Raw genomic sequence first — 27,239 nt, forward strand, 5'->3', positions numbered from 1 at the left:
TTAAGAGATCTTACCTACCAACAGCCATCATGATCTACAATAAACCTTTGAAGACGTTGAATTTATGAGTTACAACATTTAATTTCTCTTTGGGATCAATTAAGTATTTTTGAATTGAATTTGATTAGCTGGATGAAAATAACCAGCGCAGCTATAATTCAGATCGGTTTCTTCTGAAGAATTTGTGTTGGATTTATAATGTTGTAATGTTGTATAATGTTATAATGTTATATGTTGGATTTGTATATTATGTATATACACATAACCTGCATCTTAACTCGAGTCGAGGAAATCCCAATCTCGTTGTAATCTGTTGATGACAATGACAAATAAATCTTATCTTATCTTATCGTCTCTTAAAAAGGTTCACCAGATCTTCACTCTATAATTGTATGGAAACATTAAGCAACAATGTAACATGTAAAGTGATTCTTTATTTAGAAAATATTTCTATTTATTCAATATTGCAGTAGTTTTTTGACATTTTAGCTTTAAAGGTCAAAAAAACATTTTGTCAAGATGATCCTTCTAATTTGTGGTCTATTACCATTTGCAAAAATCAGATTTTATTCACTCGTTTTATTTCAGTATTATCATGAGCTTGACATCACTTTTTATTTTCTTGTTACTAAACATCAAAAATTTTCGTTTGCCATAAATTAGAGATATTTTATTTTTTGCCATAAAATTTCTTCAATGCTTGTATCCAGTGATTGAGAAAAACTGCCGTAAATTCAAAGAAATCTAAATGATAAAAGAAATGAAAAAAAAATCAAGAGAGAAACAAAACATCCTGAGATTCATTGTGAATCTTTGACTGGAAACAGAAAAACAACAATTTGATCCAGTTATAATCCTGGAATAATCCCAGGGTTGTGTAGAAGAGTTTAACCAAGAAACAGTTTGGATCCATGAAAATATGTTTCTGTATGAAATACATGTAGAGACTGAACTATCTTTTAATCAGTGAGAGATTTTCTAGCAGGATGAAAATCTTTAGACTCTTTAGACTCAACTCAGCACAGAAACACTGAGGAACCAGAACTGAACCAGAACCCAAATCCAGGAATCAGAGGTTCAGTGAATGTGTTGTTGAAGGTGTGGAGGAGGATCAGTGAGTCAGAGGAAACTCTGTAGAAGGACAGAATGCCAGCAGGACAGTCCACATACACTGCTACTCTGTTAGAGTCAGAGGAGGAGGAGAGAGGAGTTTTTATGTTATTGTGCCAGACACAGTAACCATCATCAGAGCATCTCAGACTCCAGGAATGATCATTCCATCCAAACCAACAGTCTCCACTGTCTCCTTTCCTCCTGATTCTTCTGTAACTCACTGATATATAAACTGTTCCTCTCCACTCAACCTCCCAGTAACAGCGACCAGTCAGACCAGTTCTACACAGCAACTGAGGCCAGTAATCAAATCTGTCTGTATGATATGGATATGATTGAAGCTCCTTCACCCATGTCACCTTCCTGTTGTCTTCAGACAGTTTGAGTTCTCTGTTCACTGTGTTTGTGTCGATGGTGAGTTGACAGGAATCTGATGGAGAGAACAAACACAATCCAGCTGCAGTTATTGATCATTTATTGACACTTTGATGATGACTCCTGAATGAGTGATGTGACAGTTTGAAGATGGTTGAATGTGAGCTGCTTTGTTGTCATGAATCAGATGAAAAACACACTTACACTTCCTCAGACCTGGTGTCAAGAATGGGACTCCAGCAGGCTCCACCCTGAAAGGAGGAGGGGGGTCAGACCATCAGTCTCTTTCAGCACTTCCTCTACCAACCAACACCACCAGGTGGCGCTGCACACATTTACAATGAGACCCAGAAGAAGAAGCAGCATCCTGAATCCAGCAGCTGCAGTAACGGGTTGTAAAAGTAATCCTCCCTCCACTGCAGAAGCTCTGGATGAGCTGATCTTGTCTTTTTTATCTTTCTTAGTAAATTTATCATTCACTGCAATTCTTCCCTCCTTCTGGAAAACATAGGATTTCTTTTATTCCCTGATTGCTTTCATACATTTGATCATTTTCCAGATGTCGCCTCCTGGTGGAGATCAAACTGTCAAATAGATAGAGCTACTAAATTTCTAAATCTCTTTGCCTAATGAATAGTTTTATTCACTTTTTCATGTGTTTTATATTTTAACCCACAACTTCATTAAATTTGAAAGGTTTGCTTGAAATCTGAAGTTATTTATTTCACTCTGAGAACTTTTAAACATCCATCTGACACCATGGAGCTGCTTTTCTTCTCATCTTTGCTTCTGGGGGCTGATTGGTCTGAAGCTCCATCCAACATTGTTTTAATGTCTTTTCTATCCTCAGTAAATCATCATAGAAATCTAACAGCTGAACTCCTTAGACTCCTGAATGAGTGATATGACAGTTTGAAGATGGTTGAATCAGAATAAATTCATTATTATTTCAGTTCCTATTTAGCTCCATGCACTCCACACGTTCTTAGTCAGAAGAATATTCCACAATCAGCTGAAATCTTCCTAGACACTAGAACTAGTTAAATCAAGGACTGATCCATTTCCTGGATCAACATGTTTTTGTCTCTTTTCCATCATTCAAACATCATCAGTTCGTTCCCTCTAAATGTTCTTCTGCTTCTTTCAGTTACTTTCAGTGTTCTGTTTCCATCCCATTGTTTTCCATATGCATTAAAGTTACCACATGTTACTGATAATAATAGTTATATCTTTACTGATCAGTTCCTCTACTTATTTTTCTGAATGTAGATGATCATTTCTAGATGTTGCTCATCCTCCTCTTGTTCCTTTCTTCCTGTCACTGAAACATTTAAACTTGATCTAAAATCTATATTTGCTCTCAGCCATGTCTCTTTATTACCAAATATTAGCGACGGTCAAACAAAGTCACTGATCAGCTGAATAGGAGAATCATTGTTTTTTGTTTTTTTCATTTTTTTCTTTGAAGAGTTTTTGCGGCGCTAGTGGCTCGCATTTTTTCCACAGTAGGCAGACAGGAGGGTGAGGGGAGGGGGGAAGACATGCGGCAAAGGTCGTCGGGACCGGGAGTCGAACCCGCGACGTCCGCGTCGAGGACTAAGGCCTCCAAACGCGGGGCCTCCTAACCCCCTGCGCCACCACAGCACGCCCCTGGAGAATCATTGTTGAAGATCCAGCTGATCAAAACTTCAATCCAAGCTGCAGTTAAGATGATTTTATTTTCTTCAATATCATCAAAATTCAAAGGCAGAACATCAGTGGATATCAGATATTTGTGACCAAAAGCAGAATTAAAACCAGATCTGCAGGTTTAAACAGTGATCAAAGACAAAAACATATTAGCTTGAAGCGGCCAGTAAAAACTAAACCTCCCCCATCACCCACTGACTAAAGTCACCAGGTGAGCAGCAGCTGATCTATAATCACTGATAACACCATGTGATCCCGCGCTACGCCTATCCACAACACCAATACTGTCTGATTTGTGATGTAATATATCTTCATATTTTAACTTCCTGTCCATCAGCCAATCAGCTTCTTGTGATTTCTCAGTAGCTCCATCAGTGGAAGCCCCGCCCAGCCCATGATGCTCCTGGTTTGTGAAGACAGAGAGACAAACTGAACTCTGATAGGAAACAGTTTCAAACTGATTTTCTCTCTCCAACCTCTTGCTTCCACATGGAGCTATATTTGGCCCCCTGCTGCTCTGACTACCATGTCATTGTGGTTCCAGTAGATGGGTCGGTTTCCCAGGTTCATTCAGCACCATGTGAAATATTCTTACAATTTTTAATTGGATGTAGTTTGCAAACGTGCATAGCCAAAATTACCAGCAGTATTTATAATTTAACTGTAATAAAAACACGCCAAATACTGAATTAGCATAATAAATTTTAACTTCAAACTAAATGTTTCCCAGCAGACTGACTAAAGACATTTCTCCCTCTTCCTCCTCTATCAGACCTTCTCTGCTCCTGCAGCAGGTTCCTCCATACCTGAGAGCTTCCAGTCTCCAGTGTGGATCCTTCAGTCCAGCCAACAGCAGCTTCACTCCTGAGTCTCCTGGATGATTGTAGCTCAGGTCCAACTCTTTCAGATGGGAGGGGTTGGAGGTCAGAGCTGAGGCCAGAGAAGCACAGCCTTCCTCTGAGACCAAACAGCCTGATAAGCTGCAGACACACAATTCATCACATGATGAGAATATGAGAACATTGAGGTAGAACCCAAGGTCTGAACTGATCATTTTCACAAGAGGCAAACACTCAAGGAATTATATTAATTATGGTATTAATATCATAAAATGGTAAGAAAACTTTACTTCATTCTGTAGGAAATAAAAATCAAAATTTTTCATTTGTAAAATGGATGAGAAAGTCTAACAACTGGTTGGAGGAAGAATCTGCAATAATGCTTCTTTGTACACTGAGGATGCAGCAATCTGTCAAGTGTCCAGCGTTACACTAACAGTTAAAGCCTGATCCCCACCTTTCTACATTCCTCTCTTCTTGGTTCTTTCAGCCTGGAGTAAATGAAAACCAGCTGAGTTTATGTGTCAAGACTTAGCATGATTAGCATCATCACAGTCAGACATTTACTGATGTTATAATCTGCTACTGAAATAAAATTTACATAATCTCTTATAGCAGCTAATTGACAGAAATCTGGTTTCACCAGGACTGAGAATATTTTACCTGAGAGTTTCCAGGTTGCAGTTTGGACTCTTCAGTGCAGCAGAGAGAAGCTTCACTCCTGAATCCTGCAGGTTGTTGTTACTCAGGTCCAGTTCTCTGAGACTGGAGGACTGGGAGCTGAGAACTGAGAACAGAGCTTCACAGCTTGTCTCTGAGAGGTTACAGACACTCAGTCTGAGGAGACAGAGAGAAATTATTATAAATTATTAATCCATCAAATGTATGTGTTACTTTCCAGTCAACAATATTCTTCTTGGACTGATTGAACAGTAGCTGCTGTATTGTGCCTGCAAGTTTGTTGCATGTTTACGTTAATTAGGTGAATTTATAACCAGATATTTTTAAAATTTTGCCAGATCACATAGTATTTCTAATTAATGCAAAAAATAAACAACCAATTCAGGTGATCGGCAGAGATCGACCTCATGGGTGATCAGTACCGGTATCGGCAGCAATAAACCTGATCAGAGCATCTGTAGAATTAACGCATTTTATTTTGGTTATGTTGGTGAAAATGTTGGTTTTATGCTGAGCAACAATTGTTGCCAATGGAAAACTGCATAGTCTGTATTACACAAATATATCCTATTTATACATATAAAAAATAAGAAAAATTATGACATGCACAACCTATTACAACAAAGAATGGTTACAAGAGTGTTCAGAAATATTTTAGATACATAAAGATTCAATGAAACATCCTGCAGATGTCTTTGTCTCAATTTGCCGAGTGACCTTTGACCTCATTTGGTTATTTCATCAATGGGGCAAGGTCAGGTGAAAATGTTAGAATGAATAAATTTGCATCTTGGAGAACATTTTCCCTGTTCCACCAGACCAAAAACTACACCTTTGTTCTGTCCTAAACTAGTTTCACGCGTGGCATCATCTTGTAGCTTCATTCAGTGCAAAGACCTCACTTTGTGGAAAGGATCAGGTTTTGGGAGGTGATTTGGGGAGGGGTTCAACTGTGGGAATGACAGTGATGTAGAAAACATCATTTTGAGGTTCCTTCAGGTCTAGAAGATCTAAAATATCTGATGGTTTTAAGCTGTGAGGAAACAAGGCATATAGAATAAACAGCAAACTAATGGACACCTAGCATAGTGCTGTCTATGTATTATGCTAGAAGCAACAATTGTTGCTATACTTACATTCACTTCTTATGATCAAAAGATGAATCAATGGATACAATTTTCTTTATATATCAGTAGAAGACACTTGAAAGAACATATGTTCAAAATATTTTATTCATATTTGTTTATTTAAATATTTAACTGACTTCCTCTTGTACAGGTTTGTGACTAACATTTATGTCCAGCGTCACACACAGGAAGTAAAGAGGTCTGGTCATGTGACCTTTCACACTGGATACATGAAATTGATATAGCTTAGAGTAGACACATTATTATTTTATTTTAAAACATTAAGCAGCTGCCAAAAGTCAAAAACAATTTACTGTATTTAGAGCTTCTAGAAGTTAGAAAAATGTCTGGCAACAATTTTTGTTGGTGGGATTAAAATACAGTAATAATTTGATTTATTTAACTGTCATAAGAGACAGAAGCGGTTTCAGAATGTCAAGTTATATTTTCACCATGTTATTCATTCATTTATCACAGTTTCAGTCTAAATAATTCATTTGGAGACTACATTTTCAGCTTCAAACTAAATGTTTCCCAGCAGACTGACTAAAGACATTTCTCCCTCTTCCTCCTCTATCAGACCTTCTCTGCTCCTGCAGCAGGTTCCTCCATACCTGAGAGCTTCCAGTCTCCAGTGTGGATCCTTCAGTCCAGCCGACAGCAGCTTCACTCCTGAGTCTCCTGGATGATTGTAGCTCAGGTCCAACTCTTTCAGATGGGAGGGGTTGGAGGTCAGAGCTGAGGCCAGAGAAGCACAGCCTTCCTCTGAGACCAAACAGCCTGATAAGCTGCAGACACACAATTCATCACATGATGAGAATATGAGAACATTGAGGTAGAACCCAAGGTCTGAACTGGTCATTTTCACGAGAGGAACACACTCAAGAAACTGGAGATTCACCTGTTAATAACATAATATAGTAATAAAGCTGTATTTCATTCTGTAGGAAATAAAAATCAACATTTATCACTTGTAGAAGGGACGAGAAAGTCTAACAACTGGTTGGAGGACAAATCTACAGTAACGCATCTTTGTGTACCTAGGGTTCAGTAATCTGTCAAGTGTCCAGCGTTACACTAACAGTTAAAGCCTGATCCCCACCTTTCTACATTCCTCTCTTCTTGGTACTTTCAGCCTGGAGTAAATGAAAACCAGCTGAGTTTATGTGTCAAGACTTAGCATGATTAGCGTCAGATTTAAACACCTATTGAGACAGATTAAACAAACACAAAAAAGACAAGAGAGTTAGATTCTTTTGTACTCATGAGGAGAAAAGCCTGTTATGTTTGTTTTCATGTATGTATGTTTTCAGTCACACATCTCTTCCGTTCTGAAAACATATGTGTCCGTTCTCCCTTTTTATTGCTGTTAGGATCCCTGTTACAGAGAGCATCTCAAAGGGGTGGGGAAAACACTTCAATCACATAATTGCAACGTAAATGCTAGTCACTAACAAGTATCTACATGGTATCTACACACTAGATTATTCTGTTCGAGACACAGGATAACACAGAGCAAGTTGTATGTCTTCACGGCGACAGTTTTATAGCTATCTAACAGGTCAAGGATGCAGAGGTTTCTGCTGAGCGATAACCCTGTTGAAAACAGTTGTCTGCTCTTCCTCAGAGAGGCCTTCTGAGAAAGGAATAAAGTAATTCAACAACACAGAAACATTCTTTATGCTAAGATGAAACAAAAAAGGAATAGAAGACAAGAACATTATAAAGGCACATGAAACAACAAATATTTGATAATAATATATACAATTTACCTAACAATTAGACTCATCAAAGTCAGACATTTTTAATTTTATAATATTTACATCATCTATAGCAGCAGTAAATGGACAGCAATTTCGTTTCACCAGGATTGAGAACATTTTACCTGAGAGTTTCCAGGTTGCAGTTTGGACTCTTCAGTCCAGCAGAGAGAAGCTTCACTCCTGAATCCTGCAGGTTGTTGTTACTCAGGTCCAGTTCTCTGAGACTGGAGGACTGGGAGCTGAGAACTGAGGACAGAGCTTTACAGCTTCTCTTTGAGAGGTTACAGCCACTCAGTCTGAGGAGACAGAAAGAAACGAACGAATGTAAAATGGGGTGGAGGGGAGGCAATAGATCAGGGGATGAAAGTAAGAATGGGGGGGAGCAATACAAGATATTTACAGCACCTTTGTTCGTCACACTCAGAGACGAACGAAGCCGTTTCCCGCCATGATGATTTCCGCCACCCGTTTTTTGAGATCAGGATGATATAAAATTTATTGTGCAGTTCGTCCGTAAAGCTAGACTTAGACTGTAACCATCAACCACTCAGCCATCTGCCATGTTCAATCTATCCGCTCACCTGTATAAATATTCCCACAGAGCTCTTCCCGCTGTTCGCTCTGAACCAGCAGCTCCTGGAGAAGAAAGGCTACTGTTCTCCAGGCATTGCATCAGTCATTTTAAGGATGCTTATTGGTCCCCCCAAAATCGATGAAAACCCAGGCATTATTATCAATCAATAAAATTCCCATGGGCCAAACTTGAATATTGGGCATTCTGCTGCTAACATAAGGTCAACAACTCAGAGGCGAAAGTCAGAGCTACGCATAACACAAGTAATGTACCGGTCGGAACATGGTGCGCTAAATAATAAAACATAAATTAACGAAGCTTCGAGGCAGGTAAATTTTCCTAGAGGAATATTAATAATCGAGGTACTCTAATCATTCGAGGAATCATTCCAGCCCTACATTCTACACCTTTTTGTTGTGAACTGGTTCATTTTATAGTCCTCCAGTCTTAAAGGACAGAACAACAGGTAACAAGGAAGCTGGAAAGAGAATTATACAATTCCATAAGGAACTACGTGAATCATATTTCCATTTTAACATATAGAGGAGGTCTTTTACTACTTGAATATGTAACATTATGTCCAGCTGGTGAAGGAAGTCTGTCTCCCTGACCCCTCAGTTTGACATTTAGAACAGACAATGCACAGATAAATAAACTGAAACATGAATATATATTTACCTCATCAAAAAGCAGATTTCTATCAAAATAAATGCAGTAACAATTTGTGTCCTTACAGAGCTTTGTTGGATGCTTTAACCACTGGCAGCAGCTTCAGAAGAACCTCCTCTGAAGGAGAGTATTTCTTCAGGTCAAACACATCCAGATCTTTTCCTGATGACACTAAGATGAAAACCAGAGCTGACCACTGAGCAGGAGACAGTTTATCTGTGGAGAGACTTCCTGAACTCAGAGACTGGTGGATCTCCTCCACTAGAGAACGATCATTCAGTTCATTCAGACAGTGGAACAGATTGATGCTTTTCTCCGCAGACACATTCTCATTGATCTTCTCCTTGATGTACTGAACTGTTTTCTGATTGGTCTGTGAGCTACTTCCTGTCTTTGTCAGCAGACCTTGTAGGAGTCTCTGATTAGTCTGCAGTGAAAGTCCCAGGAGGAAGCGGAGGAACAAGTCCAGGTGTCCATTTGGACTCTGTAAGGCCTGGTCAACAGCTCTCTGATGGAGAGATTTTAGCTGAGATTTATTAAGTAATGAAGATTTCTTAGATCTTTGTGTTTCTTTCATCACGTCAGAACCAGAGTTGATGAAGGTCAGATGAACATGAAGAGCAGCCAGAAACTCCTGAACACTCAGATGGACAAAGCAGAACACCTTTTCCTGGTACAGACCTCTCTCCTCTTTAAAGATCTGTGTGAACACTCCTGAGTACATTGAGGCTGATCTGATATCGATGCCACACTCTGTCAGGTCTGATTCATAGAAGATCAGGTTTCCTTTCTGCAGCTGATCAAAAGCCAGTTTTCCCAGAGACTCAATCATCTTCCTGCTTTCTAGACTCCAGTGTGGATCTGTTTCAGCTCCTCCATCATACTTGACCTTATTCATTTTGGTCTGAACCATCAGGAAGTGGATGTACATCTCAGTGAGGGTTCTGGGCAGCTCTCCTCCATCTCCGGTCTCCAACACATCCTCCAGAACTGTAGCATTGATCCAACAGAAGACTGGAATGTGGCACATGATGTGGAGGCTTCGTGATGTCTTCATGTGGGAGATGATCCTGTTGGCCTGCTGCTCATCTCTGAATCTCTTCCTGAAATACTCCTCCTTTTGTGGGTCATTGAAACCTCTGACCTCTGTCACCATGCCAACACACTGAGGAGGGATCTGATTGGCTGCTGCAGGTCGTGTGGTTATCCAGAGGAGAGCAGAGGGAAGCAGTTTCCCCCTGATGAGGTTTGTCAGCAGAACGTCCACTGAGGTGGACTCTGTAGCATCAGTCAGGATCTCCTTGTTGTGGAAGTCCAGCGAAAGTCGACTCTCATCCAGACCATCAAAGATGAACAGAACCTGGAAGTGTTCAAAGCTGCAGATTTCTTTGGTTTCACTAAAGAAATGATGAACAAGTTCCACCAAGCTGAACTTTTTCTCCTTCAGCACATTCAGCTCTCTGAAGGTGAATGGAAATATGAACTGGATGTTCTGGTGGGCTTTCTCTTCAGCCCAGTCCAGTGTGAACTTCTGTGTTAAGACTGTTTTCCCAATGCCAGCCACTCCCTTTGTCATCACTGTTCTGACTGGTTGATCTCTTCCAAGTGTTACTTTAAAGATGTCTTCTTGTCTGATTGTTATTTCTGGTCTGTGTGGTTTTCTGGATGCTGTTTCAATCTGTCTGACTTCATGTTCATCATTGACCTCTCCAGTCCCTCCCTCTGTGATGTAGAGCTCTGTGTAGATCTGGTTCAGAAGGGTTGGACTTCCTGCTTTAGCAATCCCCTCAAACACAGACTGGAACTTGTTCTTCAAACCAGATTTATGATAATGTCGACAAACTGCAGCAAATTGTTCTAATAACACAAAATGTAAAATCAGTAACTAAACAAAATTATTTTCTGAAGATGATGTTAATAAATGTGATTCCATCTTTTCAAACATCAGTAAATGTGTGATTTATCCATCAGGTCAAATCTTTGTAGAAATCCTCTTACTGCTCTGCAGACGGTCAGCCAGCTCCTCCTGCTTCATCCTCCTCAGTATGTTCAGTGTGATCTTCATCATTGCCTCTGTGTTGCTCCTTCTCTGCTCTTCATCCTCACCTTCCAACACATCATCATCCTCTCTCTGATTCTCTGAACATTCTGGGTCATCAGGACTCAGAACCTTCTGAATCTTTTTCAGCTCATTTTTCACAAAAGTGACAATATTGTCCTCCAGCAGCTGCAATAGAATAATAGATGAAGGAAACATCAGACTGAAATCATGGAGCCAAAAACCAGATGGATTTTGGACAGACTGACAGTCCTCTGATCTACAAAGTGCAGCATGGAGATGACTGTGAACAGAACTCATGGAAAAATAGATGTTGTTCATGTACACACCATAAATATGGAGTCCAGATGTGTTTGATGCTGCTGGGCAGACGGACCACTGGCAACCTCTGAGCTCTGCTGGTCCATTCTATGGAGGAACCAGGAACAATTAGGAAGTCACAAAATATTCATCCAACAGTTAACAGGTTAAATCATCAAACATTTTACAATAAAAGGCTGTAAAGCAGAAAAATAGATCACCCCATAAACACAATACAGAAATGTTAGTAAGAGGAAGATGAACTACAAAGATGAAGAAACGCAACACCAGAATTACCCTATAGACATTTTAAAAAGTTAGTGCTGAACTTGGACTTCAAACAGTCCACAGTCTCAGCAGATTTCATGCTGGTGGAGACAGTGTCCCAGAGCTTGGGAACAGTGGAAGTGAAGGCTCTGTCCACATAGGTTTTCAAGACAGTGTGGGACATCCACCCGTGAGCTCCCATTGTATATGTCCACACAGAGACAATCTGAAGGTAAAGGTCCATTAAGTGATACCTTAATGTGAGCAGTGAACCAGATGATCCAGTTAGTTGTAAAGATTTAATGTTGCTGCTGATTCCACTAAGAAGCAGCAGAACATCTGATAGTCAACATCAGCTCAGTTTATTTGAGTTCCAGAATGCTCTCCCCAACCACATCATGAAGCTTTCCTTCCCTGCTGAATTGATCTCATGATGCACACAAGAACCAATTTCTGATGGGCCAGACTGGCTTTAACAGATATTTCCCAGTGGGAAATGTTAAGGAAAAGGATTATTTTAGTGCTAAAAATATACTTAATTTTACGACATGGGTAAAGGCATAGACAATACTCTTATTTGGAACAGGTCTCGTCTGAGATGCGGTAAGCAGACAAAGCAGGGCCCCGTTCCCTCCCCCGCTGACACACAGAGCAATAAAATTTACAGGCCGATAGGGGTTAGAGACTTCTTGGCGCCTCTGCCCGTATCAGGCGGAGATGAACGCGAAGTAGTCCGCCCTTCTACTGAGATAAAAACCAGACATCGGAGCTGTAATGAGGGGAGTTTCCAAGTTTCTTTGGGGCCGAACAGGTCTCTGAGTGGTCGAACAACAGAACGCCTTCTTTGCATATATTAAATAGGGAAACACCTCTTTAGTTTAAAAATTCCAGGTCAGCACGTGGAGACAGAGTTTTTTCCATCTTTTTCTCCACGTGGGCGCCTTTGTCTGTCTTTGTGTTTCATGTGTGTCCGTTTCCCCTTGTCTGTTGTAATTTGTGATAAAATGTATATCTCTGTACCTCTGCAGCTTTGTTAACTGATTCATGCGTTCCTTTGTATGAATTAAACTCTGTGATCTGTGACGTCAACACGCTTTGTTGTTTCGTTTTAGCAGCACGCGGTCGCTGCACGTCGCCCACGGAGAACGTCACTCACCGAGGCTTCACGGGCAAAAATTAAAAGAGGAAGAAGGAGCCAAACGTTTTGTCCAAAGCTAACATTAAATGATACTCTTTTTAATAATTGGGGGCTTCGTCCGGTTCTGGAATCTTGGCGGGTGGCGGTCTCTCCCCGATCGATCCGTTCGGCTCGTGCGGTAAGACGTTTTTAATTACTCTTTTGTTGTGTGCGGCCACGCGGAGTTTTCGGAGCTGCAGAGGTAGATGGATTGTGTTTCGAAAAGAGCCAGTGAATTAGTGATTGGATTAAAAATACACATTAACAAGAGGATCGTGGCGGTTCCAGACATAGGACTTGCATACCCTATTGTCAGAAAGGCTGGGTTTTTCTTCATTTTGTTCTTTTACCCTGAGGATTTAGTCTTGTACCTCTAAATTGAAAGGAATTTGGGAATTGTGTATTAAAATGTAGTTTGAGTTTGCATCAGCTGGGAGATTTCGGCTCATCTCTGAGGGACTAATAATTGGAAAATCAGAAAGGTCTGCGGTAGACCGACGGGAAGGATTTGCGGTAAATCCTCGGTATAGCTTGAGGTAAGCTTTAATGATGCATCTTATATTTTTTAGCCGGCGCCTTCTTTGTGCTTTTGTTTTCCTTCTCCTTCTGTCTTTCTAATTTGTTTATCATTCTATTTAGTGTTCTCTGTATTTGTCTGTTTGTGGTGTTTTTACGCTAGCGGCTCTTCTGTGTGGAGTGTGTGCAGAGCTCTGGGTTTCTCTGTGTTTCTCTGAGTGTGTGGTACACTTTTAAAATAGCTTGCGGGAAGCTTTGTCAGTAGTGTGTGGTACACTTTTCTGGGGTAGACAGTTTTGTAGCCGGCATTTTGTTTTTCTTTTTTCCCTTCTGTCTCGTACGTTCGTCTGAAACCGTGTTGGTATCTCTGTATTTATCTTTGTGTCTGCTGTGGAAGTGCGCTGTTGGTTCTCCAGAGCTCTGGGTGTGTATGTGTGTCTGCGTGTGTGTGTATGTGTGTCTGCGTGTGTGTGTGTATGGGTGTCTGCGTGTGTGTGTGTGTGTATGGGTGTCTGCGTGTGTGTGTGTGTGTGTGTCTGTGCGGAACGCTGTTTTGAAAAGCGCTGTTTGCGTGCATGTGAGTTGCTTTTGCTGCGTTTTATTGTAAAGTTATTATGGACACTGAGTTGCGACACGTGCTATACGCTATTTTATGGTCGGGGTTCGTTGAAGAGTCTTAACGGGGAAAGTAGAACGATGGCGAAAACGTGGTCGTTTAGTTTAAAACATAAATAAATAAATAAAATAAATAGGAGTTAAGTAAATAAAACTGGTACCAGAAAACAAAATTTTTGGTTGTGGTTTGATTTTACCATAACTTTGAGAGGTCTCTTTGAAACGTGCACGGGGAATTACAAAGGTTCCTTGAGATTGGAGTTTGAAATTAATTAAATTGACACATGAAAATATGTTAATAAAACATTGGATAATTTCTGAAGCTTCAGTAAATTTGATAAAATTACAGTAAAACTTTGATAAAATAATGACTGACTGAAACTTTGACGGACTACAAACCTGGCCAGATGTGTTGTGTTTTGTGTTTTTTTGTAATGTGCTTTGTGTTTTTGTATTGTGTTGCAATTCATGTTGGTGTGACAGAGTGTGTGATTGGAGATAAAATACCGTTTGGTATTTTATGTCATATAAATACTGAATTTTTCTTAGTGCTGTCCTGTGGTGTTAAATTTCCAGTTTTTAGATCACCCTATGTGTTAGACTGGACTAAATTATTAATATTAAGCGGTAACAAATTGGAAAATTATGGGTTCTAATACAGGATGAAGTAAATACATAAAATAAAAATTGTGATCACAGGGGATTGTGGAAATTATGTATTGGCAAAAGTAATACATGACTGGATGAAAATACAGTAACTAACTGAATAGACAAATACATTAATGATTAGGTAGAGCAATGAAATAAATTAAATAAAACTATATATAGACTTGAGAACTAAAATGGTGGATAAAATGTTAATTATTCCTTCTAAGGCTGTGAAGGTAGTAGGACAATGGAATAAAATATCTGAATATAAGTTACAATTTTAGTAGTGGACCGACGACAGGTTTTTAAGTTCAACTTTTTAAAATTAGACGTAATTAAACCATATCTGATGATTCAAGTGCCAAAGCCTAATAAAGACTTAGGAGTTCCTCTTGAAATCCTTAGCGGGTCTCTTTCCTGCCATAAAATCAGTTCCTCCAACAGGTGAAGGAGGGGTTTTATGGTGGGGTTATAGATTTGTTTTGTGCTCTGACAATAGAGATTGCTCAGACTAGTGTAGTGGCTTTCAAATATAAATTGTGGAATCTAAAAGTACAAAAGGATTTAATTTTTCTTTTTCCTAAGGAACATGGGGATTGGATGTTTAAATTTTGGGGTTTTGTTTGACATTATAGATTATAGAAAGTTGTAGAGAGTCATTATCATCACATGAAGCAGGATTTTGATACAGAATGGTTTCCTACATTTAGAGAAACAATTTCTAATGGTTTTCTGTTTTCCCTTCATATTACTTTATATATTGATTAGTGAGTAGTTTAGATTTTTATCTTTAAATTTGTTTTCATTAGTCTGACTCTTTAGTTGGCTATTTGTTGTGCACTCATTTAGTTAACTTTACGTGTCAGTTCTTCTATATTTTGTTAAATATAACGAATTCATTTCTTTCTTTTCAGTTACCAGTTTCCTCTTGATCCGTTCGAAAGGGGGAGGGGGAAATTTGGTCTTTAGTTTAATTTCTTTCATTTGTTGATTTGGTAATATTCTGACCAGTATTTCTCGAAATTTATCATTTTTAGATTTTCTTAACTAAGACTATATTTTGATTTTTTTCTTCAACGTCTCTCTGGCTGGTTTATGCATAACCTTCACATAGTCTTAATTGGTAAACACGTTTTGTCAAACACTGCTGAGAATTTTTGAGAAGCTTCTACAATGAATTATTTGAAAATCATGAGAGTAAAGGTGAATAAGGAGCTTTAAAACTGTAATGTGAGATGTTTTGGGAAATAGTAATCTTGAAGGTTTGAAGCATGCTAAAATAAATTGTTCTGTTTGTTTTGAAAGTTTGCTTTTTAGGACGGGGGCAGCATTGCATATGGGTAGGATTTTCACAGCTAAAATAATAACCCTGTTTCATCAACATCATTATTTCACATAATAGGAACTGTGATGCATTAGCAAGCAATGCATCATCAAGGGGGAGAATATGTATGGGTTTATCTTTTATAATACTTAAACAAATTTTTGAAGGACATGTCTGATCTGTGTTACACATAAAAGTGAAAGGAAAATATGGTATGGTAATATATGTGCTTATTTTAAATGGATCTGAGTTGTTCTCCATTAAAAGATGTTCTGACAATGGGCTAAAGTATTTTGAAATTAATAGAAAATTTATAGTGATAATGAAGCATATTTTGGTTAATTAACTTGGGAAAATAAATATAGAAATTAAAAATATTATTGTGTCAGCCATTTTCAGAGCATTAATTTAATGGAGCAAGAATATTTTAAGAAATGGTTTGAAGTATCTGTTCTTGATTAAAGTTGTCACTAATCAGTAAAAGTACACAGGTGGGATTATAATGATTTTTCTAAACTTGATTTTGATTTTTTGATTTACATCCATTTAAAATGATTTTGAATAAAACTTTAAATTTTAAATTCGACAACAAGTAAAAAAAAAAAAAAAAAAATTGGTAGATTTTGAAAATGTTTGGATTTGTCAAGTCATACATTGACATTATAATTTCTCCAGGTCTAACTCTTTTGAATTTTGTTTCAGGAACGCATGTAAAATGATTTAGACAAATAACCAGTAGGATCGAGTTTGTTCTATAAAAGTAATTTAAACTGGACTGCTTAATTCACATTGTTATTCATTTTTTGGTGGTAAATGTAAGCTTTACAACTACATTTTTAAGTTTTTGTGTTTGTTTTGTTTCGTTTGTTTAATCCTATTTTTACAAGATTGGTTTAAGAGGAAGATCTGCATATGTTTAATATTCTGGCAAAACGTTACTTTGGAAAGATGTCTTTTGAAATGGGTGATTACAAGGTTTTGGTATTTTCCATCGGTTAGGAACTATAGTATAAAATAATAGAAACGTAACTTGAAGGGATCACATCCACCATTTGATGAACAGAACTGGACAAAGTAGGAGATAAGGCTTCACGGGATGAGTTGCTCATGGGTTTTTGCACACAGACTGCCCTGGAGCTCCGAGCTCCAGGTAGGACTCTGGACTCTGTAACACAAGCTGTTGTCATGCGAGGCGGGGTGGGGCTGCTTGGAGAAGCGGCTTCACACTTATTTCGAGGATAGCAGCCACAGAGACACGAGCGTTGGAGGATTCACTCGGACACACAGTGAATTGAAGATGTTTGTGTTGATTTCACAAATGAATGATGCCCTTGGACAAATCTGATCTCTGTTTTGTCATTTCAGTTTGCAGCTGTTTTCCTGGTGCCCTGTGGATGTGGTCTCATTCAAAATCTGCGTTCTTTGATAAAAAGGATTAAAATACTTCCCCTGGATGGAAAATAACAAAGCAAAGTTATTTTTTTAGGTGAAACCATCGTTTGCTTAGACTGACAGTAATGAAGGTGATATTAAAGAATGGTGTAATTGTGTTTCTGATGCTAATGAAATTCATGTTGAAAACAAAATGTCTGTTTAATGACCTGTGACAGGTCGGTTCCTGAGATTTAGTTTCCTCACGAGGAGAGTTCACTTTCTCTTTAAAACTCACTGTGATATTGACATAATAATCCAATTTTCAGTGAGCAACGGACGCTCAGGTGGAAGCTTGAGGTTTCCGACCGCAGAAGATCAGGCTGCAAGAGGATCATCATAAACTTTTATTGCGTGTTTTTCGTTCGTTGTGAACTCTGAAAAGGACTTTCGTTTCATTTTTTGCGCGCATTTTTGAACATTTCCTCACGAAGACTTCATATTTTTGAGAGACTGTCGATGGACATTTAAAAAAAAAAAAAACAGAAAAAGACGAGCAGCAGATTGTAATTTTGTGTCTTTCCCATTTGACAGATTGTAATTTTGTGATGAATGTTGTCTTTTAAGTTGCCGTGCATTTCTTACTAATTTTTCTATGTATGTCCCTGTTTTATTTTTTGTTTTACACTTTGGGTTTTTGTTTGTCCTGTGTTTTGGTAGAATTGTGATGATTTTGTTTTATGATTTTATTTTTGTAAGGATAAGTCTTTCCCCTTTTGTTTAAAAGGGGGAACTGTATAATTAGGGCACGTCACTCTTTTGTCTTTTTGTTTTGTTGGGTTTTTTGTTTTTTTTTATTTTTTATTAGTTTAATACATAGTTTTGGTTCTGTACTAGAAGGCTTAATCAATTTTTATTGAGGTCTTTTGATTAAGACCTCAAAAGGGGGATTGTTAAGGAAAAGGATTATTTTAGTGCTAAAAATATACTTAATTTTACGACATGGGTAAAGGCATAGACAATACTCTTATTTGGAACAGGTCTCGTCTGAGATGCGGTAAGTAGACAAAGCAGGGCCCCGTTCCCTCCCCCGCTGACACACAGAGCAATAAAATTTACAGGCCGATAGGGGTTAGAGACTTCTTGGCGCCTCTGCCCGTATCAGGCGGAGATGAACGCGAAGTAGTCCGCCCTTCTACTGAGATAAAAACCAGACATCGGAGCTGTAATGAGGGGAGTTTCCAAGTTTCTTTGGGGCCGAACAGGTCTCTGAGTGGTCGAACAACAGAACGCCTTCTTTGCATATATTAAATAGGGAAACACCTCTTTAGTTTAAAAATTCCAGGTCAGCACGTGGAGACAGAGTTTTTTCCATCTTTTTCTCCACGTGGGCGCCTTTGTCTGTCTTTGTGTTTCCTGTGTGTCTGTTTCCCCTTGTCTGTTGTAATTTGTGATAAAATGTATATCTCTGTACCTCTGCAGCTTTGTTAACTGATTCATGCGTTCCTTTGTATGAATTAAACTCTGTGATCTGTGACGTCAACACGCTTTGTTGTTTCGTTTTAGCAGCACGCGGTCGCTGCACGTCGCCCACGGAGAACGTCACTCACCGAGGCTTCACGGGCAAAAATTAAAAGAGGAAGAAGGAGCCAAACGTTTTGTCCAAAGCTAACATTAAATGATACTCTTTTTAATAGAAATATGTCCCACATGGAGCATATTAGTCTGACATGGAGCCAGAAAGCAGCACAACATCATCATTATCATCATCAACACCCCAGAGGTTAATATATAAAGGTGCTTTCATTAGAATAGAGCTGTTGATTTCTGTAGATAATGGATCAAACCTCTGTAAATATAACAAATAACAATAACATAATAGTTTGTGTCCTGATTGAGGGTCTTCCTTGTTCTTTCCATTTTATATTTTAGAGGTTACAGCAGGAAAGTGAGTTTATTCTGGTTAGATATTTTGTTTCCTGTTATTCATCAGCAGTAACTTCTCTTTTTGTTGGCCTCTAGGGAGGAGTATCACTACATGAATGATTGTTTATTTGATATCAGGGAAACATCTGGAAATCAGACCGGATTTCTAGATTTCTGTTAACTAGATGGACCTGGAGAAACTATGGATAGAGACTGTGGATCTAAGCGGACCTGATTAATTCTCCAAGTACCTTTCATTAATTTACCAACAATCCAGTGTGACTTCATTGCAGTCATTGGAGACTGTGGTAGCCAGTATGAAACTGGCTGTAGTAGCCAATAGTTACAGTTAAGTTATAGTTAAATGTTGACCCATTGCTGCTTTTTTTCTAACATCAGCTGAGCGGCTCATGTTATACCTGTTGATTGCATGTAAAGTCAATCCCAGAGATCTTCTTTGTTGTTCAAATTCCAATTTTATTCCAGTCAGACAAAACCATTTGTGAACAAAATCCATTTAATCCAGTATACACGGCAACAGCATTAACAATGACTCTGCCACAGCAGTCAAAAACATGTATGTCCTTCTGGGTTCAACACCTGTCAACTACCTGTCACCTCGTGGCTCATATTGTGGAGGCCACAGCCCCATCTAGTGACTAAAAACCCCAAAATACACATATTTGGCTACTATACACTGGCCCCTAATTGGCATAACAAACAAATATGCCAATTCCCAAAACAATAATACAGGAGAAAGTATGTGACACAAATGTGACATTAACACATTAATTTAGAGACCATATAACATGCAACGTTTGGAATTTGGTTTCTCAATAATATTGGACTTAGTCTTACCTTAGTCTTACCTCACTTACCTCACGAAACCATGACCATCTGAAAACATTTCCAAAACCTATCCAAAATGCCAGGATCCTCGAGGTGCAGAAGGATCCATTATGACCACAATATCTCCAACAGCAAGAGTTTTCCTCCTTTCATTCTATTTCTGCCTTTCTTGAAGCAGAGGTAAATTTTCTCGAACCCATCTCTTCCAAAACAGGTGAGCCAAGTATTGTACCTGTTTTCATTGTCTTTTTCCATACTGATCCTCCAGCTTATCTGTTCCATGAGGAAGTGAAGGCTTTCCTCCGAGCAAGAGCAGATGATTGGCGGTAAGTGGCTTCAGATCATTTGGATCATCTGAGAGGGTTGTAATAGGGCAATCGTTCAAGATGGCTTCTGCTTCACCCAATACTGTACTCAACCCTTCATCATCAAGAGTTGGCTGATGCAGCACTGAGTTAAGGTCTGGAGGAAGCCTTGCAAAAGGTAAGTCAGCCATTTTTGTATTAAGGGTTGACTGTTGTACTGCCTGCAGGTGCTGCACTCACCAATAACCTTTCTCACAGCAGAATTTCCCTTCATAATCCAGAACCTTTTTCTTACAGCCAACAGTGTGTGTGCCAGTCCTGCATGTCCAAGAACTTGATGAAAATGCCTGAGGATTAACTTAGAGATGTGTTGTTCTTTGATGTGTTGTGCCAGAATTATTGGATATTTTACATCTTCTGGCATTGCACTTCTATGAAGCCGGCCTCCAATTCTTAAAATGTTATCCTTCAAAACAGGATCCAACACATAGATGGCGCTCATACAGCCCACTTTAGAGTTGTATGGCAAAGCCCTGTTGTGTTCATTTGATGCAGAACTGGGTTCTTGTCCATTAAAGGGTCCAGCTGTTTTCTCCTTCTACATTTCTCCTTTAAGACACACTTCAGCCTTAGGTACCAGGCCGCTGCTCTTTCAAGTCTTCTCCAGTCTGAAAAATGTGCAATAAGCTGGTCAGGAAGTGCAGGAATGTCAAGGCCAATGATGTTAACTGCAGCCTCCTTAATCTCTTTGTCTCTGACATCCAATGCTACATCAATCACCCCTTTAGGCCACTTTTCATCATCTTTCCACAGGGAATTCTGGTGCATTCATGATGTTCAACCACAGCCAGTAGATGCCAGGACCAGAGACCATGCTCAGCAAACTTGTGGAGAAGCAATGCACTAATGCTGTGGTCACCTTCCTCATCAGGATTACCTGCCAGGTGAATGACTCCACCAGCGTGGCCGACTCTCGAGGTGAGCTGCTGAAGATGGCTGAGGAAGATGACCCTGAGGTTGAACATGTGGCTCCATGCTGAGCTCAAGCTGCAGTGGTTCGACAAGCTGCTGATGACTGAGGAGCAGCTGCCCAGGCTACCATCTTCAACAGCTGCACCACACTGGAGATCCTGTGTTTTCTGCTGATCATGTTGCAGTCTCCGGCTGCCTCACTTCAAGCTGATGCAGTAAAGCATCGTAGCATGAATGACTTGTGGCAACACCAATATTCTGCAGGGGGTTACTGAAGATATGATGTGTGGAGGACGACAAGATTTCTGGTGACAGCTGGAAGAAGCAGTCCACTAGATAGCTTAGAACACACATGGACATATTTAATAATTGTTATGGGGTGATGTTTATATTATCCCAAGAGAAGGAACTGTTGAGAATAAATAAATACTGTGTTTTTCTTCTATCTAGTTGCTAAGCAAAACCTACAGGAAATTACATGCAAAGGAGAGCTCTGCTTAGAAGAAATGACACACTAGGGAATGCCCTCTTTGGGGCGTAGCTTAGATAGAGGCTAACAAAAGAGGTTACTAATTGTTGCTTGTTGCCATTTTGACTGTTAGCTCCTAATGGTAGCATGTCAGAATGGCCAGCAGAATTTTGGTATTAATAAATGGAATTCATGAATTCAACTCACTGACACTTCTTCAACCTCATACATCACAAACATAGCATGGAGAACGGATGATTCTCTTCAGTAATACACAGAACTATTCACAGATAACACTCCATTCCACCTGGCTGTTTCAGCTTCATGTTAAACTGGAAAGCATCAGTCTTCACACACCACTCCAGACCCAAAGCTCTATGCTTTGGAAGCTTATCAATATCCAGATCCAACATCTTTCAATCTTTAGCACTCTGCTCTTCTGAGATGGCCTGCAGAACATAACGATAGTTGTTTGTCCACTTTTCCAATGTGAAACCTCCTTTTTCACACAGAGCAAAAATATCTTTTATGAGATGCATAGCTTCCTCTTCTGTGGCTGCACTTTTGAGGCAATCATCAACATTAAAGTTCTGTCTAATACTTTCTTGATGAAACAGAGCTTTAATGTCTCCTATTATGGCTCTTATTGACTCTGAATTTCATAAGGACCCTCAGCAGAGTGTTAGTGAGGTTGGGGCCTGGCAGCAACTCACTATTCAAAGATAACCCTAAATACTGCAACACAGTCAAACACCACACATAGAGCTCTCTTTCTTGGATGGTAAACCCCATGGTACCATAGAATGTACCAAATTCTTTCATTGTCACAATGCAAAAGATTCTCAGGAAGATGTTCTGCATACTTGCATGAAGTGATGTTGTTCCACATACTCCACATACTCCTGGTGAAAGTTCTGATTGAACTTCAATCTTTTCCTGAGACATTGTATTCTCTAGCCCTTTTTGCACTGCAGGGTCTGGCCTGGACCAACCGTTCGACCCAGTCCTATTGGTCCTATAGTCCTGATTGTTTTACATTGCATTGCAAGGACCCATTGACCACCCAGCCATGTAAAGTTCTGAAGGCATATGGACCATTATCTTGACTGTTAATAACTTTCCAAGGTTCCGATAACCTTGGGGCATTGGTACCAATGAATAGATCAACCTCAGAATATATGGATGGCATGTGAACTCTTGACAAATATGGTCATTTTATTAAATATTCAGATGTTGCCATTTCATCTTTGGTCGCAGGCATTTGTCTTTGTGTAATAACCTCTGGCAAAGGATAAAATGTATTGCTCTCCAGCCCAGCCACCTCAAGATTACACAGAGAAAATGCTGGACTTATTTTAGCTTGGCCCATTGTTCGAAAAAGGACTTGTGTTCGCTTTCCAGTGAGGTTCAGTTGATGCATCAGCCTTTCAGAGCAAAATGTTCCAGTGCTACCTGGATCCAAGAAGACATATATTTTTGGATGGCACATTGTCCTTTCATTGCTTTAACCTTTACATGGAGCACAGACAGCATTCCACGATCCTTACCGGCCCCTGTATGGCTGCATTCACAATTGATGGGGGCTCCTGTAGTCCTTTTTCAGACTCAGCAGAAATTTTCTCTCTTCTTATATGTAGCACAGTTGGATGACTTTCATTACAAATTTAACAAGTTAATCAAGCTTCACAAATCCTGCTGATGTGGCCTCACTGCAGACAGCCAAGACATAATCCTTTTCTTCTCAACAGAAAGACTTTGTCCTTATGAAGTTTTCTCATAAATTTTTTGCATTCTTCTAGTGGGTGAGGTTCTGAACAACAAGCTCAACAGCCATCACTTCCTCTAGCTGCAGCATGTTGCTGATCAACCTCTCCTGAGTCACTCACAGATGTCACAGTGCTGGCCACTACATTCCCCTTGGTCTTGATCCCAGGTTGTTGCCATTGACGACTGATGGATGATGTACTGAAGCTGTAATCTTGTAATTCTCTGAAGAAAGTATCTGAAAAAATCTTGACATGTCACTTGATAAATGCAACCATATCACTAAATCCTGCCCGGTATCCAGTTGTCTCCATTATATCATAAGCTTTACTTTTTCAACACTCTCGTAACTTATATGGCAGCTTAGCAAGGATTGCTCTCATATTTACGGGCATGTCCAGCTCCTGCATGTACTCCAGCTGTTCCATTACATTACAGCAGCCACACAAAAATAAAGAATAACTCTGTAATGCCCTAATGTCCTCGGTTCTTATTGCTGGCCAAGACAAAGCCTTGTTAATATATGCAGTTGCAGCTTTGTAAGGGTTTCGAAAATGTTCCTGCAATAAAGTCTTTGCTACAGTATAGCCATAATCTGGATCCATATGCTGACAACTGCGCACCAACTCACGAGGTTGACCTTTAGTAAATTGTTCCTGGTAGTACAGACAGTCCGCATTGGTTGTTTTGATTTCAACTCCTTGTTTGAAGGCTTTAATAAAGGCTCTGTACTGCAGAGGATCACCATCATAAACAGGAATGTCCTGTGGTGGGAGAGTCAAACTCTGTTGCTGGTTTACCAAGGCTGCTGTGATTTCAGTTTGTCTGCTCATGATGGTAAGAAGTTCTCCAGGTAATTGTAAACTGTTTGATGGTTGGGTTATATTCTCATTATGTTTGAAAAGCTCTTTTGATTGTATTTGGGTTCCACTGGCTTTATGTTGACACCCCACAGGGTGCTGGTTTGTTGCTACAGTTCTCTTTGGTCTTACATCCATAGGTTTATTTTCCTTTGATGCCATCTTTAATTCACTTCTTTGTTTAGTCTGGTTTACATCATCCCTTTGAATTGTTGGATTTTCAATTTAATTTTTAGGAAGAAACTCTTTCACAGAGGGGTCTAAACTTTGCTTTAATCCCTTTTCCTTTGTATTCTTTTATAGTATGAGCTCACTGAGTTTGATGTTTTTGAGGAACATTCCAGCTTTAAATCAAAGATTTCCATCTGCAAGTCAGATTCAGCAACTCAGTTTCCAGTGCGAGCGTCTCTTTTATTTTCCTCAGTTTCTCCTCCTCTTCTTCAATAGCATGTCTTTCTTTTACAGCCTTCACACTGGCCAAAACTGAGGCCCTTTCAGCTGCTGCCTTTAACTTTACAGATGAAGTGATGCTGGAATTAACACTCCTTTGTGAATGTTCACTAACATTTGACACACTGTCAGCAGGATTTACACCGTCATCATCGTTTTTGCTAATAAAAGTTTGAGAGACCCACTTATCTACCCCAGAAATAAACTCATTATTAGGAATCATATTTGCTTTAAACCATACTTCATGATTTTCTTTTTCATCATGTGGCAAAAACCTCAGAAAAGATTCATGCAAACATTTGGCATCATCACAGAATTTAGTCAACATATCAAGAAGACTTAAAAACGTTGATTGTTCACCTTTGGACAGTTAATCATGAATTTCTTTTCTTATATTACCCTTTTTTCATTTTGATTTTTGTTCTTTTTGTAATGTTTCAGGTTTTTCAGCAAATGCCTTTCTGTTAATTCAACAATACGTTTTTGAGATTCCCCACCAATAGCTATTTGTTCAGTCTCAGTATTTTTGTCCATTTCCATAGTATCAAAGTCCACTTGAAAGACAAACGCGCAAAAAAAAACAATACTAGATGAGCCTCAAATGCAAAGAGGCAATGGCCAATATTATTAAACGCCGTAATTACCAATGCATTGGTTTGAATGCACAAGAAAGGCCATCAAAGGTGCAACATACCTCGTAGGGCGCCTGTTGACATTCTGTGATTGAATCCACAATGACCTTCAAAGACCCAGGTGCTCCATCCAACGATATGATCCTCCTCAATCACTGACAGTATGCCACCACATCCATCCAATCCATTGCTGTGGCGGTCCGGTCCAATGGGTTCACATCCTTTCAATCACTGACAGTATGCCACTGTGACCATCAGATCCTTTTGTGCTGCAGGCTGCAGCCTGATGCTTTAGCTCTGTAGCAATAGTCCAGCTAGCAAACACTTCACCAGCTCATAGCAGCCCAAACTGTCTCAGTCTGCTCCACATAGTCTCCATCTCTTTGTTCACAGACATCGGAGTTCATTAAAATCCAAAAAGGGCAAATTTTTGACAGTATACTAGCCAGTTTAATACCGCAGTGGTTAAGCGTTGATCCGTTGATGTTTTTTTTACCCCTCCAGGGGGTCTTTTGTGGGCTTTAGTGTCCCTTATATGATAGTAAGCTGACAGGAAACGGGGAAGGAGAGGGGGGAAGAAATGTGGCAAACATCGCCGAGTCCGGGAGTCGAACCCGCGACGGCCGCGTCGAGGACTCAAGGCCTCCAAATACGGGTCACGCCAACCGCTATGCCACCACGGCACGCCCCCGTTGATGTTTTTTTATGACTCGCTGAGCGGCTAACTTTGTACCTGTTTACCTGCATGTAAAGTCAATCCCAGAGATCTTCTTTGTTGTTCAAATTCTGAATTTGTTCCAGTCAGATGAACCATTTGTGAACAAATCCATTTATTCCATGATACATGGCAACAGCATTAACAATGACTCTGCCACAGCGGTCAAAAACTTGTATGCCTTTCCGGGTTCAATACCTGTCAGCTCTTGGTTCATATACTGGAGTTCATAGTCTCATCTAGTTACCAAAAACGCAAAATACACATATTTGGCTCCTATAGAGACCAATGAAGTCCATGATACAATGTTCCTAAGTTGATTATTGGACCATGTAAGCATGGAGACATCAATGTCATTGATGTATGACATATTAAAAGAAAATAACCTAATATTCAGTATAATGTTCCCATTACAACAGAACCCAATAGAACTTATCATCACATGGCCACAATAACAGATATAAACAGAACAGTTATAGCAGTTAAAAGCATCTCACCTCTCTGATGGTGGAGATCCAGGAGATTTAAAGTGAGTGATCACAAACTTTGACCTGTCGCTCTTAAAGGACACACAGCTGGGTTCTGGTTCTGGTTCTGGTTTGACTCTCTGATGGATCCTGACAGAAACATGATGATTAAAACTTAATCAGCAAAGAGGAGCAGCAGCAGCTTCATCACCACGTCTGTTCTGGCCTGATATAGTGAGCGCTGTGTGAAAAGGGCTGTGGACAGTTAGAGATGGTGACCTCACCTCTGACCTTTGCTCTGGCTCTCATCTTCCCCACACAGAGTGGTTTTAGAGGGAGGGACTCCCTCCTCACACTGATCCATGCTGCTGAATTCACATCAGCTCACACACACTTTCTACCTTCACCTGCAGAGGAAACACACATCATTCATCTGCACATCAACTCTGATCATCCTTTACATCATTAGAGCTGGAAAAAGATCAGCTGCTCCTCCTCTGATTGGCTCTTCTTCTCTGCTTCATATCAGTGTCAGGTGAATGCAGTCAGACAGCAGAGAGGCAGAGGAAGCTGCCATCAGCTGCTGCACTTCTACTATCAGTCCACTAGATGGAGACATGGAGCAACATTTACATTCACTGATTCAACCTGAACATGAAGTATTTTAGTTAGTTAATTATTAATCACTACAAGTGGATTATCTGCTGCATCAAAGATTACCTA

The 27,239-nt window shown here is 39.6% G+C and overlaps 1 pseudogene; it reads right to left on the reverse strand.

Annotated features, from left to right (window-relative positions):
• Nucleotides 1–648: 648 nt before the first annotated feature.
• Nucleotides 649–26,840, reverse strand: LOC116724901 (NACHT, LRR and PYD domains-containing protein 12-like; annotated as a pseudogene).
• Nucleotides 26,841–27,239: the final 399 nt, after the last annotated feature.

Source organism: Xiphophorus hellerii, chromosome 8 (assembly GCF_003331165.1).
Source record: "Xiphophorus hellerii strain 12219 chromosome 8, Xiphophorus_hellerii-4.1, whole genome shotgun sequence".
Taxonomy (NCBI): domain Eukaryota; kingdom Metazoa; phylum Chordata; class Actinopteri; order Cyprinodontiformes; family Poeciliidae; genus Xiphophorus; species Xiphophorus hellerii.